General features: G+C 47.9%; 1 long non-coding RNA gene across 2 annotated transcripts in view; it reads right to left on the reverse strand.

Moving 5' to 3' along the window:
- LOC110260790 overlaps positions 1-14,022 on the reverse strand; it is a 185,241-nt gene that overhangs the window by 90,525 nt on the left and 80,694 nt on the right. For both annotated transcript variants that reach the window (XR_002344245.1, XR_002344246.1), the window contains exon 3: positions 2,044-2,229. This is a non-coding gene — a long non-coding RNA (uncharacterized LOC110260790). The remainder of the gene's footprint in view (positions 1-2,043; positions 2,230-14,022) is intronic.

The raw sequence follows: 14,022 nt of genomic DNA on the forward strand, positions 1-14,022 counted from the left end.
AAAGGAAAAAAAGTATTTGCAAACCTCAATAACGCAAAGCCCCGTAAAACAAGGCATCCCTGTAAACTAAATTCCCAACAAGATCAGTTCAACAAGTGACGCTATATCATTTTATAGACGACCCGGCAACCACGTGGAATGGCGTTGTGGAAGAATATGCAACGACCAGAAACATATCCATGGTATATTGTTAAGAGGGGGAGAAAGCATAGTCCAAAGAGATACACACAAGCACCTGATTTGTGTATGTGGTTGTGGTTGTGTGCGTGTGTGTTTCTACATCTATATCTCTACATCCACAATCATTTTCATGTCCATATTTAGAAGGAAGTTTCCCCAAAAGTTAATTGGTTATCCCTGGATGCTAGGATCAAGTTCGCTGACATTACCTTATTTAATTCTCACAACAACCTTGTGAGTTTGGGTCCATTTTCTCGCCTTTTGATGTTAAGGAAACCAAAGCATAGAGAGGTTTAGAAAATTCCTCAAGATCATGTAGCAAGTAAGGGACAGAGCTGAGCTGAGATTGTTTGACCCTAAAACCCACATTACGGTTGTAATAAGCAAAATGTAGTGAGTTATCTGTGGTGCTAAATGTGTTCAATATCAATAATAAGTCCTTTACTATGTGAGATCAGGTCCTGCCTGCCTTTTAAAGACTCAAAGAACCATACTTTAATGAAAGGATAGAGATTGTAAATAGTAACTATTATTTTTTAATACCTTTAGTTAGAACAACTAAAAGCTGACAACCTGACGTCGATTCATTTTATTTTTAATTTTACTGCTATTGAAATGCAAAAGTTAGGGAGCCGTGGATGATTGGGGTGGCAGCATCTGCGAGCCTCATGAAACTAAATGTGAAATGATGGTTATATGACTACATGCTTTTTTCTGGAGAGAGCTCTACAGTTTCCTGGCTGATTCTCAAATGCACCTTGATCGGAGAGATTAAAAGCCTCTATTTGATTCTTTCACCTTTTATAATCCACTAGACACTTCCTCTCCCTTTTCTGAGACCATCCTTCATGAATTAGCTTCTCTCTCTCTCCCCTTTTCACCTTCCATCTCTTCCTCCCTTCTGGTGCCTTCTCGTTATCTGACCACTGTTCTCTAGTTTCCTGAATTCTTAAAAAAGAAAATTTCCCCTGAGATCCTACCTCGGCCTTACATTCATCTCTTCATTCATACAACAAGAACATACTGGGTATCTACTCAGATTCAGCCACTAGGTATCTACTCAGATTCAGCCACTGGAAACTAAGAGATGGACAAGACAGACGCGGTCTCTGTCCTTATAAATCTTCATTTTTAGAAGAAGACATGAAAGAGATATCTTATTAGTTAAGAATATTTTGAGCTGCAAGAACTGGAAACCCCACTGGCTGTGGCTTAAACTCTTTTCACATGACAGGAAGTCCAAAGATAGGCAGCTGTTGGCGTCAGTTGCCATCAAAGACCCAAGCGCTCTCTGTAGTTCTGCTCTGACATCTTGAGCATGTTGACTTTTTGCCACCATCCTTGTCACTCGCAGTCACAAGATGGCCACGGCAGCTCCAGGATTCCACGTTCAAGGTAGAAAGAAAAAAAAGAAACAATAGAACAAGAGAGGTCGACCTCTTTTGTGAAGAAAGCAAAAGCGTTCCCCCAAAGAGACCAGACGTCCCTCTGTTTCACTGTCAGAAGGGAGACAGGAAAGTAGGCAGCTGACATGCCTGCATCCGCTTAGAAGCAGCAGGTAAGAAGGGGCTGAGAGTGGCTGTGGGTCAGCCCAGAAACAGTGCATCTAAAACGCATAACGAAACAAAGAAATACAATGACTTAAAAACAAACAAGGGCATGACTCCCCCGATCCTTAGGCAGAGGCTGTGGGTGCTGACTTCCTTCCATTCCTACCAAACCAGCGGAAACACGTAACTGTACCATGGAGGGTCTGACAGGCGTGACCTCAGCCAGGTGATCAAGGTCAACATCAACATTCATAAATCAAAGCAGATCATAAGTCACAACCCCTTGATATGATGCGATGAAAATGGCACTTACCTCTGTGGTCTCGTCCCCAAATCCAGCACGCCAGAATAAGCATGAGAAAAACATCCGACAAATCTCAACTGAGGAATGTGCTACGTAACACTTCACCTGTACGCCTTGAAACGGTCAAGGTCACATCAAAATCATTATCACGGCCAAGAAGAGAACTAAATGTCCTGCGGTATCCTGGATGGGATCCTGGAACAGAAAAAGGACATTAGGTTAAGATGTATCAATCCTGGTTCATTAATCATGACAAATGTTCCACACTAATGTAAGAGGCTGATAATACGGGAAATTGGGTGCAGGAGAGAGAGTACACGGGAACTCTGTGTGCTCCCTTGGAATTCTTCTCTACCCCTAGCACTGTCCTAAAAACGAAAGTCCTCTTCTAAAGCAATAAAGGCTTTGACATAAGCAAAAGAGGGTCATGGGAGAGAGAAGGGTGGAAGCTCTATTTATTGCAGAAGGAGGGTCAGAGCAAATCTCTGCGGAGGCAAAATTTCTGCCAAGACTCGAACGCTTCCAATAAGCTGGCCGTGTGAGGAGCTGGGTGAAGGGCATTTCAGGCAGAAGGAAGGGCACATCAAAAGCCAGAAGATTCAGGAGGAGAGGAGAAGGGCAAGTGATGAGGTTGGGAGGACAGACAAGACTGAGGGCATCGGTCTGTGCCCTGCAGCCAGGAGCTGCAACCTCCTCCAGCCAAGCGGTAGATCAAGGGGTTGATTCAGCAAACAGTAAATAACAAGTGTGTTGCTCTCCTGCTGCGGGTGTAACAACGGACCCCAGAGTCCAACCCGTGCTGTAAAGCAACACAACTTTATTCTCTTACAGTTCTGCCGGTCAGAAATCAGACACGCGTTTCACTGGGCTAAAGTCAAGGTGTCACGGGGCTACGGTCCCTCCAGAGGCTCCAGGGGCGCATGTGTTGCCTGTCCTTTTCTAGAGGTCGCCTGCCTTCCTGGCAAATGGTCCCTTTCGCCACCTTCCAAGGCAGCAATCCCAGCACCCCAGCCTCTGTTTCCAGCATCACCTCTGCCTCTGCCTCTCCTGCCTCCCTCTTTCACTTACAAAGATGCTTGTGATGACATTGGCCGCCCCCCACAATGATCCAGGATAATGAATCTCAAGATTCTTTTTTTTTTTTTGTCTTTTGTCTTTTTGCCATTTCTTGGGCCGCTCCCGCAGCATATGGAGATTCCCAGGCTAGGGGTTGAATCGGAGCTGTAGCCGAGGGCCTACGCCAGAGCCACAGCCAAGCGGGATCCGACCCATGTCTGCAACCTACACCACAGCCAGATCCTTAACCCACCAAGCAAGGCCAGGGATCGAACCTGCACCCTAATGGTTCCTGGTCGGATTCATTAACCACTGAGCCACGACAGGAACTCCTCAATCTCAAAATTCTTAATCACACCTGCAAAAATCCCTTTTGCCACATGGTGCCCACATGTTCCAATTATTAGGACAGAACATTTGGGGGGTGGGAGGGCATTGCTCATCCCATAATAATAATAACAATAACAATCGTAACAACAATAAATACAGTTCCACCCATAAGGTTGCTTTCATGAAGATCACAGCTGAGGAAGGAGCTGTGTGGTAAACGTATTATCACACAATGAAATATGAAAATACCATTTGTGGTAAATGCTCTAGTGGTAACAAGAGGAGTAAGGAATTCGAACAGGAGAAGCTAAGCTGAGGTTGAAGGGGGGCTGGTCAGGAATTGTTCCGGAGAAAGGGACCCTTCAACTGAGGCCTGAAAATCCTTCAGGCTGGAACCTTCCTGTGCTGGGGAAGGACACAGAGGGAGCCCCAGGCTGAGGAGACATTTGACAAGAGGCATAGAAAAGAGCCTCCACGAAGGCTGGCGAGCAAAACCCGGAGACGAAATCGTCCCTCTTGCGTCCCTTCGGTGATCTGAATTGTGTGTGAGAAGGAAATTCAGTTCCTCGGCGGCGTCTCTGAAAGAAGGAAGGTTTCTCTTATCACCAGGTTTTCCTACCACTTGGCGGTGGGTTTTGTGGACTCTTTTCCAGGACCCTGCTGAGTGAGTCAGATTTCATGTAGTCTTTGCTCCCTCGGGGATCTGGCGGCTGCGTGTCTGAGGAGGCAGACGTGAAAGAGTCGCGTGCCGTTGGAAACCTGGGAGACGCACATGTTGGACGGCAGAGATTTCCGGATGCGGGGAAATCGAGGCAAGGGTGCGAATTCAGCCAGGGCTGTTGGAATCCTGGTGCGTTTTCAGCACGACGCTGTTTCACGAGCAGACCTCAGAGGATGCCTTCGATTTTCCCCGACGGCCCCTCTCCCCCCCCTCTCCAGAAAGCCGCTGTCCTGAAGGGAGCTGAGCCGTCCTGCAGCAGCAGACAAAGCCTTGAGTGTTAGCCGCCTGGCCGGGTTCGGATTACCTCCGAGGGCGACAAGGCCGCCGTCTGCGGCCTGCTATTTTCAGAGCTCCGTGGAGAGAAGGGGTGGCCCGACGGCCCTGGAAGGCCTGCGCCAGGCCTGGGAGCCGCAGGAAGTCACCCTCCCTCTTCGGGGACGAAGGGTCCCACCCCAAGCCGGAGCCACATCTCTGCGCGGCCTGCCCGTGGCACCCACTGGCCTCCGAGTCCCGCATCATCCGAGGCCGCAGAGCCCCAGGCCAGCGGGCGGGACGCGCAGGAAGCTGCAGCCTTGACGGCTGCGCCGGGCCGGCCCGAGCGCGTCCCCGAGAAGCCAGCCGTCTGTGCGCCCCGCCCGCCGGGCTGCTGCCGGGCAGGCGTCCAGGTCCTCTCCCGGGGCCCAGGTGGTGCTGGGGTTGGCCCACCGGCCCTTCGCCATCACATTTTCCAGGAAGGGCTGGGTAGGGCCGGGGGTAGATGGGGACATGGTCGCCAATGCATGTTGTCCTTTGAGCCACAGCCAAAGCTTTGTTTGTCTCAGGGGGTCTGGCCCACTGCCGCCCCCGCCCCCGCCCCCGAGGGAGACGTCGTCGACAAGCCCCCCACCCCAGCCCCAGCCCCAGCCTGGAGCAGATGTGTGAACTTTGCAGGGGAGGATGGGGACGGGTGTGCATTTCAGCACGACAGCGGAGGGTTTTTGTTTGTTTGTTTTTTTCTTTCTTCCAACTCCGATCTTCAAGCAAAGGAAGCAGTGGGGCTGAATGGTGGGTTTGTCAACCGTTTGCAGGGCTTAGAGGTGGAAAGGGGTTCCTGCTCTTTCCTCGGTCCAGGATCGGGGTCCGGGGCTGAGCTCAGGCAACTGAGCATGCGTCATGGCTGCCCCGCTTGCACTCCGGGAGCAGCACCAGGCTGTGCCCGGTTCCCATCACACGGTTAGACTTCGTCCTACATCACCTCGCCCTCAGGGCTTCAGCACCACCCAGGACAACAAACGCAGGAGTGTGTCAAAAGCCAGGGCAGCCAACTTGTAGCAGCTCTCCGGGAAGTTTTTCCACCAGAAGTGGGTCCTGCCAGCACAGGGCACTCCTTACGGAGCTGGGTTGCTGCTTCAGAGTGGGTTGAGCTCTGACCCCTTCCAGGTTCCTCCCGATCACAGCTTGTTTCCATTTGGAAGGGTCCATGCCCAGGGCGGTTTCCACCTGGTGCAAATCCTAGGGGCTGCTGCTGCCACCAGCAGGATATCCACAAGCAAGACCAGTTCCCGAGGGTTTTTTAAAGATTTGAAGCTTCTGATACTGGAAGCTGCACCATCGCTGGGGAGATGGAGTGTTCAAGGCTGGGAGGTGTCGGCGGTGGGGGGTGTCGGCGGTGGGGGGCGGAGTGGGGGAAGTGCACGTCCCAGAGGAGACCATCCATCCTGTAAACCCACAGCCTGGGGACTCTGTAATCCTATCAGTCAGATTTAGCAAACACAAATACAGAACATCCTATTAAATTTGAAATGCAAATAAGTAATAAACACTTTTCTTAGCATACTTATGTCCCCAATAAGGCACCGGTGACACCTAGACTTTAACAGTATTTTTTCTTTATCTGAAATTCAAATTTGATGGGTACCTTGTATTTTCCCTGACAACGAACCCAGGTGCAGGTTGCCTCCAAAATCTTCTACGGAAGGCAGAAGTAGAAGGCAACCCTCTTTAAATTCTGCCTTCCTTATTTGATAATTAGTCTTTAAACTCTTCTAGGCACTGGTCTTCTAGCGCCATAAACGCTGCTCTCCAGAAGTGTTTGTTTATGGGATGAATGACTTAACGTCGGGAATCTGAATGAATGGCCAGATTTGTCAGCCCTCTTCCACCCGCCAAAGGGACTTTTCACAAAAGCAAGAAATGTCGTCATTCCCTAATAATTAACCTTCAGGTAGCTCTATCTCAATGGCAAGCTGGTGCCTTAGTGATGAAAAGTCCACCCCAGCCCTTTCTCCACCATGGGAATATGTATGTTCTCTCTCCCTTCCTTGCGCTCTTAGCCTCTGCACTGGAGCTGTGAGACAGGCAAGCCCCACTGGTTCCCTCCCAGCCCTGCCCCACTGCAGCTCCCTGTTTTTCTAATTTCAGCATTTTCCTGAACCTGTTCGCCTGAGACTCTGGCCCAATATTTGGTGGGGAAAGCAATTTTTTTTTTTTTAATTGAGGTGACCTTCACTTAACATAGAAGCCATTTTAAAGTGTAAAACTCAGGGGCGTTTATGCTCAATACGCTATACCTGCCACCTCTATCCAGTTCCAAAGCATTTTCATCACCCCAGAAGAAGACCCCCAACCCATTAAGCAATCCTCAGCAATTCACTTTTGCTTCTCTTCAAAAATGTCTCACGTCTAGCAGGTTAAGGAGCAGCCCTGCTGCAGTGGTGCCACAAGTGGCAACTGAGGTGCGAGGGTTTGATCCCTGGCCTGAGGCATGTCCACAGGCCTCGGGCACAGCTGGGGGCAGGGGAGCCCTCACTTCTGGAGGGCCTGGAGGGAGGCGAATGCGACAGAAGCAGGAGTGCCCCTCAGGTGGAGCCCACGCACAGGACCGGATCACAAGGCTCACGTCGTGCCTTTAGTTGGCTTGCCAAGTGGCAGGCTTCACAGCAAAGGGCTCTGGAAAGATAGGTGTAAGGATGAATGAGCCTCTGGGCGACAGAAGAGGGTTCATCTTAGGCCAGGGCTCACTGGGGAGGGGGCGGGAGCTGCCAGGCTGTGGGTCAGTGGGGAAGGGAGTCACGGGGCACGAAAGGGGGTCTCGTGAAAGGTGTAAACGTACTTCTTGGGAGAAGGATAAAGGAAGGCTTCCCAGGAAGGTGCCCAGTTGGGCTCCAGCTTCCGGGTTCAGTGCGGTAGAGTGTGGGGGGTTGCAAAAGAATCAGTCTGGGTGGTGCCAGGCCTCCCCTTGGCCAGTGACTGCCTTGAGGTTTCCTGGTTTATGCAGGAAGTTAGTTCCTTCTCAGAGGAACCCTGGACACTCTCCCCTCTTGAGGGACGAGCCTCCTTATTGTTCCGAAAATCTGGTGCAACTGCATGTTTGGAGACAACCACAACTTCCTGCAGGGCCTTGCAGCAGTTTTATTATCCAGCTGGTCCCAGCTTCCTTTATTCTCTTGCTGCCGACAGGGGTCTCCCGCTCACTGCAAAACCAGAAGCCTCCCAACTTTGAACAGAGTCCGGAGGGCTGGCCCCTTTGTTCAAGACTGTGGGTCAGGGAGTTCCCACTGTGGCTCAGTGGTTAACGAATCCGACTAGGAACCATGAGGTTGCGGGTTTGATCCCTGGCCTTGCTCAGTGGGTTAAGGATCCCACGTTGCCATGGCTGTGGTGTAGGCAAGTGGCTACAGCTCCGATTGGACCCCTACCCTGGGAACCTCCATATGCCTCGGGTGCGGCCCTAGAAAAGACTAAATTTAAAAAAAAAAAAAAAAGATTGAGGGTCAGGTGTTGAGCAAATGTCCCTTTTTGTAAAAGATGCAAGAAAAAGAATGAACCAATAGGAAGAATGGCCTGAAACTGTTGGAGCTGCCAGCATGGCACAGAGTTTACCAGCCACTGTTTAGCAAACAGGCATTGATTGAGTGCACGTTTGCCCAAGGCACTGGACGAGAACGCAGCGGGTAAACGCTGCGGTTTGGGTCCTGCAGTCCCCAGACCGGGCGCTGTTTTAAGTGTCTCACTTATACTAACACACGGAAGCACAACAGCCCTGCCATGAGTTCCGTGAAAATGAGCTTGCATCCAATGGAAGCTAAGCTTGTCTACAACGTGGTTCGTGCTGGGTTCAGGCCTTATCCGCCACCCCTACTGAAAGTGAGACCCCTTAGAACCAAGTTCCTTTAATGAGTGTATGATTAATTTCTTTACCCCCAATTTTATTTCCTCTTTTGTCGGCCCCTGTTCCCCTCAGGGTTGAGAATGTCGAAGAAAAAGGGAGATTGAAACCAACAGGGCCCTGCAGGGCCTTCCTGGGTATTAATTCTCCTCTGGCCCCCCATTTCTTATGTATAGAAAAAAAAAAGGCTTTTGTCTTTTCGACTGTCCCTGAGTTCCAAAGAGCAGGGCTCAAGCAGCTGATGCTTAAAGCAGTCAAGTCACAGGACTCACAGTTCCTCCTGAAGGGATATAGCTAACAATCCGACGCACATTTTTGGGTTGCTCTGCAGAAGCTAAAAGACCCCCACCCAGGGGGAGGGTGGTGACTACATGCCAACCGCAAGCACAAAGACCCCGGGCTGGCTGGAACCAGAAGGCTGGTGATTGAGATTCCTGAAATATCACCCTGTTACCTCACCACCAACCAATGAGAAGAAGGTTCATGAGCTGATCACGCATCCTAACACTGTCTTTTTTTTTTTTCCTTCTTTTTTTCTTTTTGTCCACCCCACATCATATGGAGTTCCCTGGCCAGTCATCAGATCCGACCTGCTGTTGCAGCCTAACCCGCAGCAATCCCTAACCTGCAGCTGGGGCAACACCAGATCCTTAACCCACTGTGCTGGGCTGGGGATTGAACCTGCGCTCCCAAGACACCGACGATGGAATTCCTATGACACTGCTATTGTGTCACAGCAGGAACTCCTCAAACACTGTCTTTAAAAGCCCTCGTCCAGAGTTCTCTTGTGCCTCGCAGGTTAAGGATCTGATGTTGTCACTGCAGCAGCTCAAATTGCTGCTGTGACATAGGTTCAATCCCTGGCCTGGGAGTTTCCATATGCTGTGACATGGCCAAAAAAAAAAAAAAAAAAAATCCACTAAAAACCCTTGCCTGAAGGGGAGGGGGCAGTAATGGGTGGACTGGGAGTTTGGGATTAAGAGATGAAATTATTATATATAGAATGAATCAACAACAAAGTCCTACTGTACAGCACAGGGACCTATACTCAATATCCTGTGATAAATCATAATGGAAAAGAATATGAAAAACAATATATATATACATACACACTTACATATGTGAACACATTATAAAAAAATTAATGACACTGTAAATCAATTATATGTCAATAAAATAATAATAATAATAAAAAACCCTTAGAGTTCTCACCATAGTGCAGGGGGTTAAGAATCTGACTACAGTGGCTTGGGTGCCTGTGGAGGGGCGGGATGGATCCCCAGCCCAGTGCAGTGGGTTGGTTAAAAGATCCAGTATTTCTGTAGCTGCAGCATAGGTCACAGCTACAGCTCGGATTCAATCCCTGGCTGAGGAACTTCCATATGCTAAAGATACAGCCATAAAAACAAACAAACAAATAAAAACCTTGCCTGAAAGCCATCCAGTCTTTTGAACTTGAGCTGTCTGTTCTCCCAGCTTGACAACCTGCAAATTAACCCTCCCTTTGCTACCAACACCCGCTGTCAGAGTTTGGCTTTCTGCACCCTGGGCACACAAGCCAGGAACAGCCAGCAAGAGGAATTCAACCTCCTCCCTCCACTCTCCCCCAGATCACAGGACAAAGAAGCTGCGGGGACCACAGCAGAGAAGTGGAGAACACACATCCATATCACCCCCCTGGCACAGAGCCCACCCCACAGAAAGCTCCACCCTCCAAACACGTCTCCACTGCTCCCATGGTCTGTGGAGTTGAAGCATCCATCCCGTCTGTCCAGCCTGTGGACATTTTGCTCAGGTACCAGGGAAGACGTATCATTCCGATGGATATCCTGAGCAAATCTGTCTACCTTGGCCGTCAGGCAGAAATGTTTAAAAGTGAAAAAACCCTAGTACAAAACACAAGGCTGTGCTCCCATGAATAGACTTGGCCCAGCCTGGAAGGTAACCATTCATCCCGAGTTGGGAGATGAAGGGTCCCACAATGTAATTGTATTCCTTTCCAATAAAGATAATTTATTACATGTATAACTTAATACAGAAGTTCCTGTTGTGGCTTGGCAAGTGAAGAACCTGACATAATCCATGAGGATGCGGGTTCAATCCCCGGCCTCACTCAGTGGGTTAAGGGTCTGGCGTTGCTGCAAGCTGTGGCATAGGTTGCAGGTGTGGCTCAGATCTGGTGTTGCCATGGTTGTGGTATAGGCCTCAGCTGCAGCTCCAATTCCATCCCTCGACTGGGAACTTCCATATTCTGTAGGTGCAGCTGTAAAACGAAAAAAAAAAAAAAGAATAACAACACAATGTTATTTGATATGGCTTAAATGATATGGAGAATTTGCTGTCTTGCATAACGAGTAATCCTGAGGTAGAAGTAAAGTTAGTTAATTCAGCGATTCAATAATATCAAGAAAGAGTCAAGATTTTTACAACTGTCCCATGTCATTCTCACTTAGCAGGTCAGCTTCGACTCTCTGGCTCCCTCACCTCATAGTCACAAGATGGCAGCCATGGTTCCAGACATTCCACACAAATCCCACAACATCCTTTGGACAAATAGTTCTTTCCTACGTGTGTGTATAGGTATATGTGCGTGTTTTATCTGAAAGGAAAAAACCTTAGTCAGAAGCACCCTGTATCTGAGTACAAGTTAAGCTGCTAAAACAGGAAAACTCAAAAATATGATGCTTCAAACAAGAAAGAAGTGTGGTTTCCTCTCCTGTGCCAGACCTAGTGTATCGCTCTGCCATACTCTGGAGTCGTGCTCTTGCTTTAAGTTGGATCGCTAATACCACCTCCCAGTCTGCAGAAAGGGGAAAAGAGAGAAAGTGAAGAACAGCAATCTCCTGATATTAAAAACATGATCTAGAAATTAGACTGATCACTTTTTCTCACATCTCATTGGTCAAAACTTAGTCACATGGTCATATCTTGCAGCAAGGGAGGCTGGGAAGTGTAGTCTATAGATGGGTATGTCCCTAGCCAACACTTGGGGAGTGTTGAAAAGAAAGGGAAGATGAATAGTGGGAGGAGCTTAACCTCTGCCACACACTCCTGGTAGATTTCTGCTTGGTCTCATTGGGCAGAATTACTTTGCATAATAAACCACTCATTGCATGAGAAAAGGGACAACTGCCACAAATGGCTTAGACCAGTTTTTCTCAAGCTCAGCACCACTCACATTTTGGACGGGCTCCTTCTTTGTAGCGGGAGCTACCCTGTGCATTGTGGACTCTTTCTCAGCATCCTGGAGCTCTGCCCCCTAGATATCCGTGGCACAACATTTTCCCTGGTTGAAACAACCAAAAGCGTCTCCAGATATGGCCAAATCACATTTACTTGAGAATCACTGGCTTAGATCAACCAGAATTTTACCCTGGAGCAGGAATAGGTTGCTTCTTCCTTAAGTCACATTGGAACAAAATGGACACAAAATCAGAGCTATTCCCACAGGAGTGATGGGGGAAGGAGCCACCAGCAGTGCCTGCTGTTGTCAGTAACAGAAAAGAATGTCAAAAACAGAGGTCCTGTCAGATCACCTTTCATGAAATAATTCACTTATTCAATATACATGTCTTAAGAGCATACCTGGGGCTAAAGTGTTCCAGGGATTCCAGGCGCTGGAAATACAGTTGCAGCAAAATGCAAAGTAGAACATCCCTGCCACTGGGAACCTTGCATTTTTAGCACGTGGCTACCTAACAGTGAAGAGTCAGCTGTGGGGGCAAGAGAGGGTAGCCCTGGAACACAGGCATCAGAATTAAACCCTCCTGGTTCTGCCACTTATTGCGTGTTTGTCTCTGGGCAAGTTGCTTTCAACCCTCTGTGCTACATTTTCTTATCTTTTAAGTGAAACAAATGATACTATCCACCTCTTAGGGTTATTTTGAGGATTAAATGAGGTTTACTTCAGATAAATTGGTCTCTAAATACATGTTAGCTGTATTATAGCAAAAGAGCACTAGACTGGGTGTCAGAAGCTTTTCATTCAACTAACAATTTGTTGAGCATACACTGTATACCAAGCTCAGTTCTAGATACTGGCATTGTGGAGAATCAGGCAGCTGAGACATATACTCTGTCCTTGGAGGCACAAGCTCAATGTCGAGAGGGATGGTGCTGGGGTGGAAGGTGGGAAGAGGATTATAACCTGGGTACAGGTCCTGATTTGTCCACAGTTTTCCTCCCAGCTTTTGGATCAATGCCTGGCACATAGGAGATGCTCAATGAATCATTTATTGAAAGAGTATTTCTATACAGTGAGAATAAAAATTCCGACTCGCCAAAATGTTTTGAACTACAAAACCCCCTGTAAATGTCTGTGAAGTCAGGAATATTGATAAACATTTGTCATTATCAAAATAATTGATATGCAAATTGGAAATATCAAAGGTTTTTTTTGAGTGCTTGTACGCCATTTGACTTTTTTTTTTTTTTTTTTTTTTGTCTTTTTGCCATTTCTTGGGCCACTCCTGCAGCATATGGAGGTTCCCAGGCTAGGGGTCTAATTGGAGCTGTAGCCACTGGCCTACACCACAGCCACAACAACGCAGGATCCAAGCCGCATCTGCAACCTACACCACAGCTCACGGCAACACCAGATCCTTAACCCACTGAGCAAGGCCAAGGATGGAACCCGCAACCTCATGGTTCCTAGTCGGATTTGTTAACCACTGAGCCATGACGGGAACTCCCATTTGACTTCTTAAATCACTCATTTACATCTGCTTTACATTGCTTTCCTAGTAAACTCTTCCCCCCATAGATGGGAAAGTAAACTTTGAGCCAGTTCATATTCAAATCATAGCAAATAGAGGTAGGATCCAAATGAATGGAATTCCATTATATAATTTTCCTGGGGTTTGTTTTTGTCTTTTTTACTGCCGCACCCCAGGCCAGGGGTCGAATCCAATCTACGCCACAGCCACAGCAATATCGAACCCGAGCCGCATCCACGACCTACACCACAGCTTGCAGCAACACAGGATCCTTAACCCACTGAGCAAGGCCAGTGATTGAACCTGCATCCTCAAGAGACAGCATCTGGGTCCTAAACCCACCGAGCCACAACTGAAACGCCCTTCTGGGTTTTCAATTTCTTTAAACTTATGTTAAATTCATTCATTTCATCTATAAAAATAGAGTCAAATTTGCTAGAACATGTTGCGGCTGAAGGACTGGAAACAGAGTAATAACAAGTGACAATCTAACAAATTCTAAAAGTTATACGTGACAGAATTGAGTCTGTTCTTCCAATTTGCTTATAATTATTTTATTCTGAATTTTACTATATATATATATATTAGAGAATCAAACTGTTTCCACTTACATTACCTCTAAATCTTCACATGTAGCTGTAGTTAATAAAATCAGGGGGCAATTGAAAGTTTGATAGAAAGCAGAGGCCCAAGTTAATAGCAGCCGTAGCAGAGGGCTGCAGGAACCATTATCACATGTCTTGTGTTCTCGGCAGTGTTTAATTTAAATGTGGGAAAATAAAAAAGCAAAGTGTTTGTTGAGTGCCCGAGGCCAGAAGTAGAAAAAGCAAAGGTGAGCCACCCAGAGAACTCAAGTTGGCAGAAAATTGCAAGATGGGATTTGGCTTGAAAATGTGACGTCGATGTAGTGAGCGGGAAATTGTGAAAAGACCAGAGTATCCGCTCCCCCTCGCGCAGTCTCCCAGTCGATGCTGGGTACGATGTGTGAAACCAGGGTAACCACTGCTGTATGAGAAGGA

This window comes from Sus scrofa, chromosome 5 (assembly GCF_000003025.6).
Source record: "Sus scrofa isolate TJ Tabasco breed Duroc chromosome 5, Sscrofa11.1, whole genome shotgun sequence".
NCBI lineage: Eukaryota > Metazoa > Chordata > Mammalia > Artiodactyla > Suidae > Sus > Sus scrofa.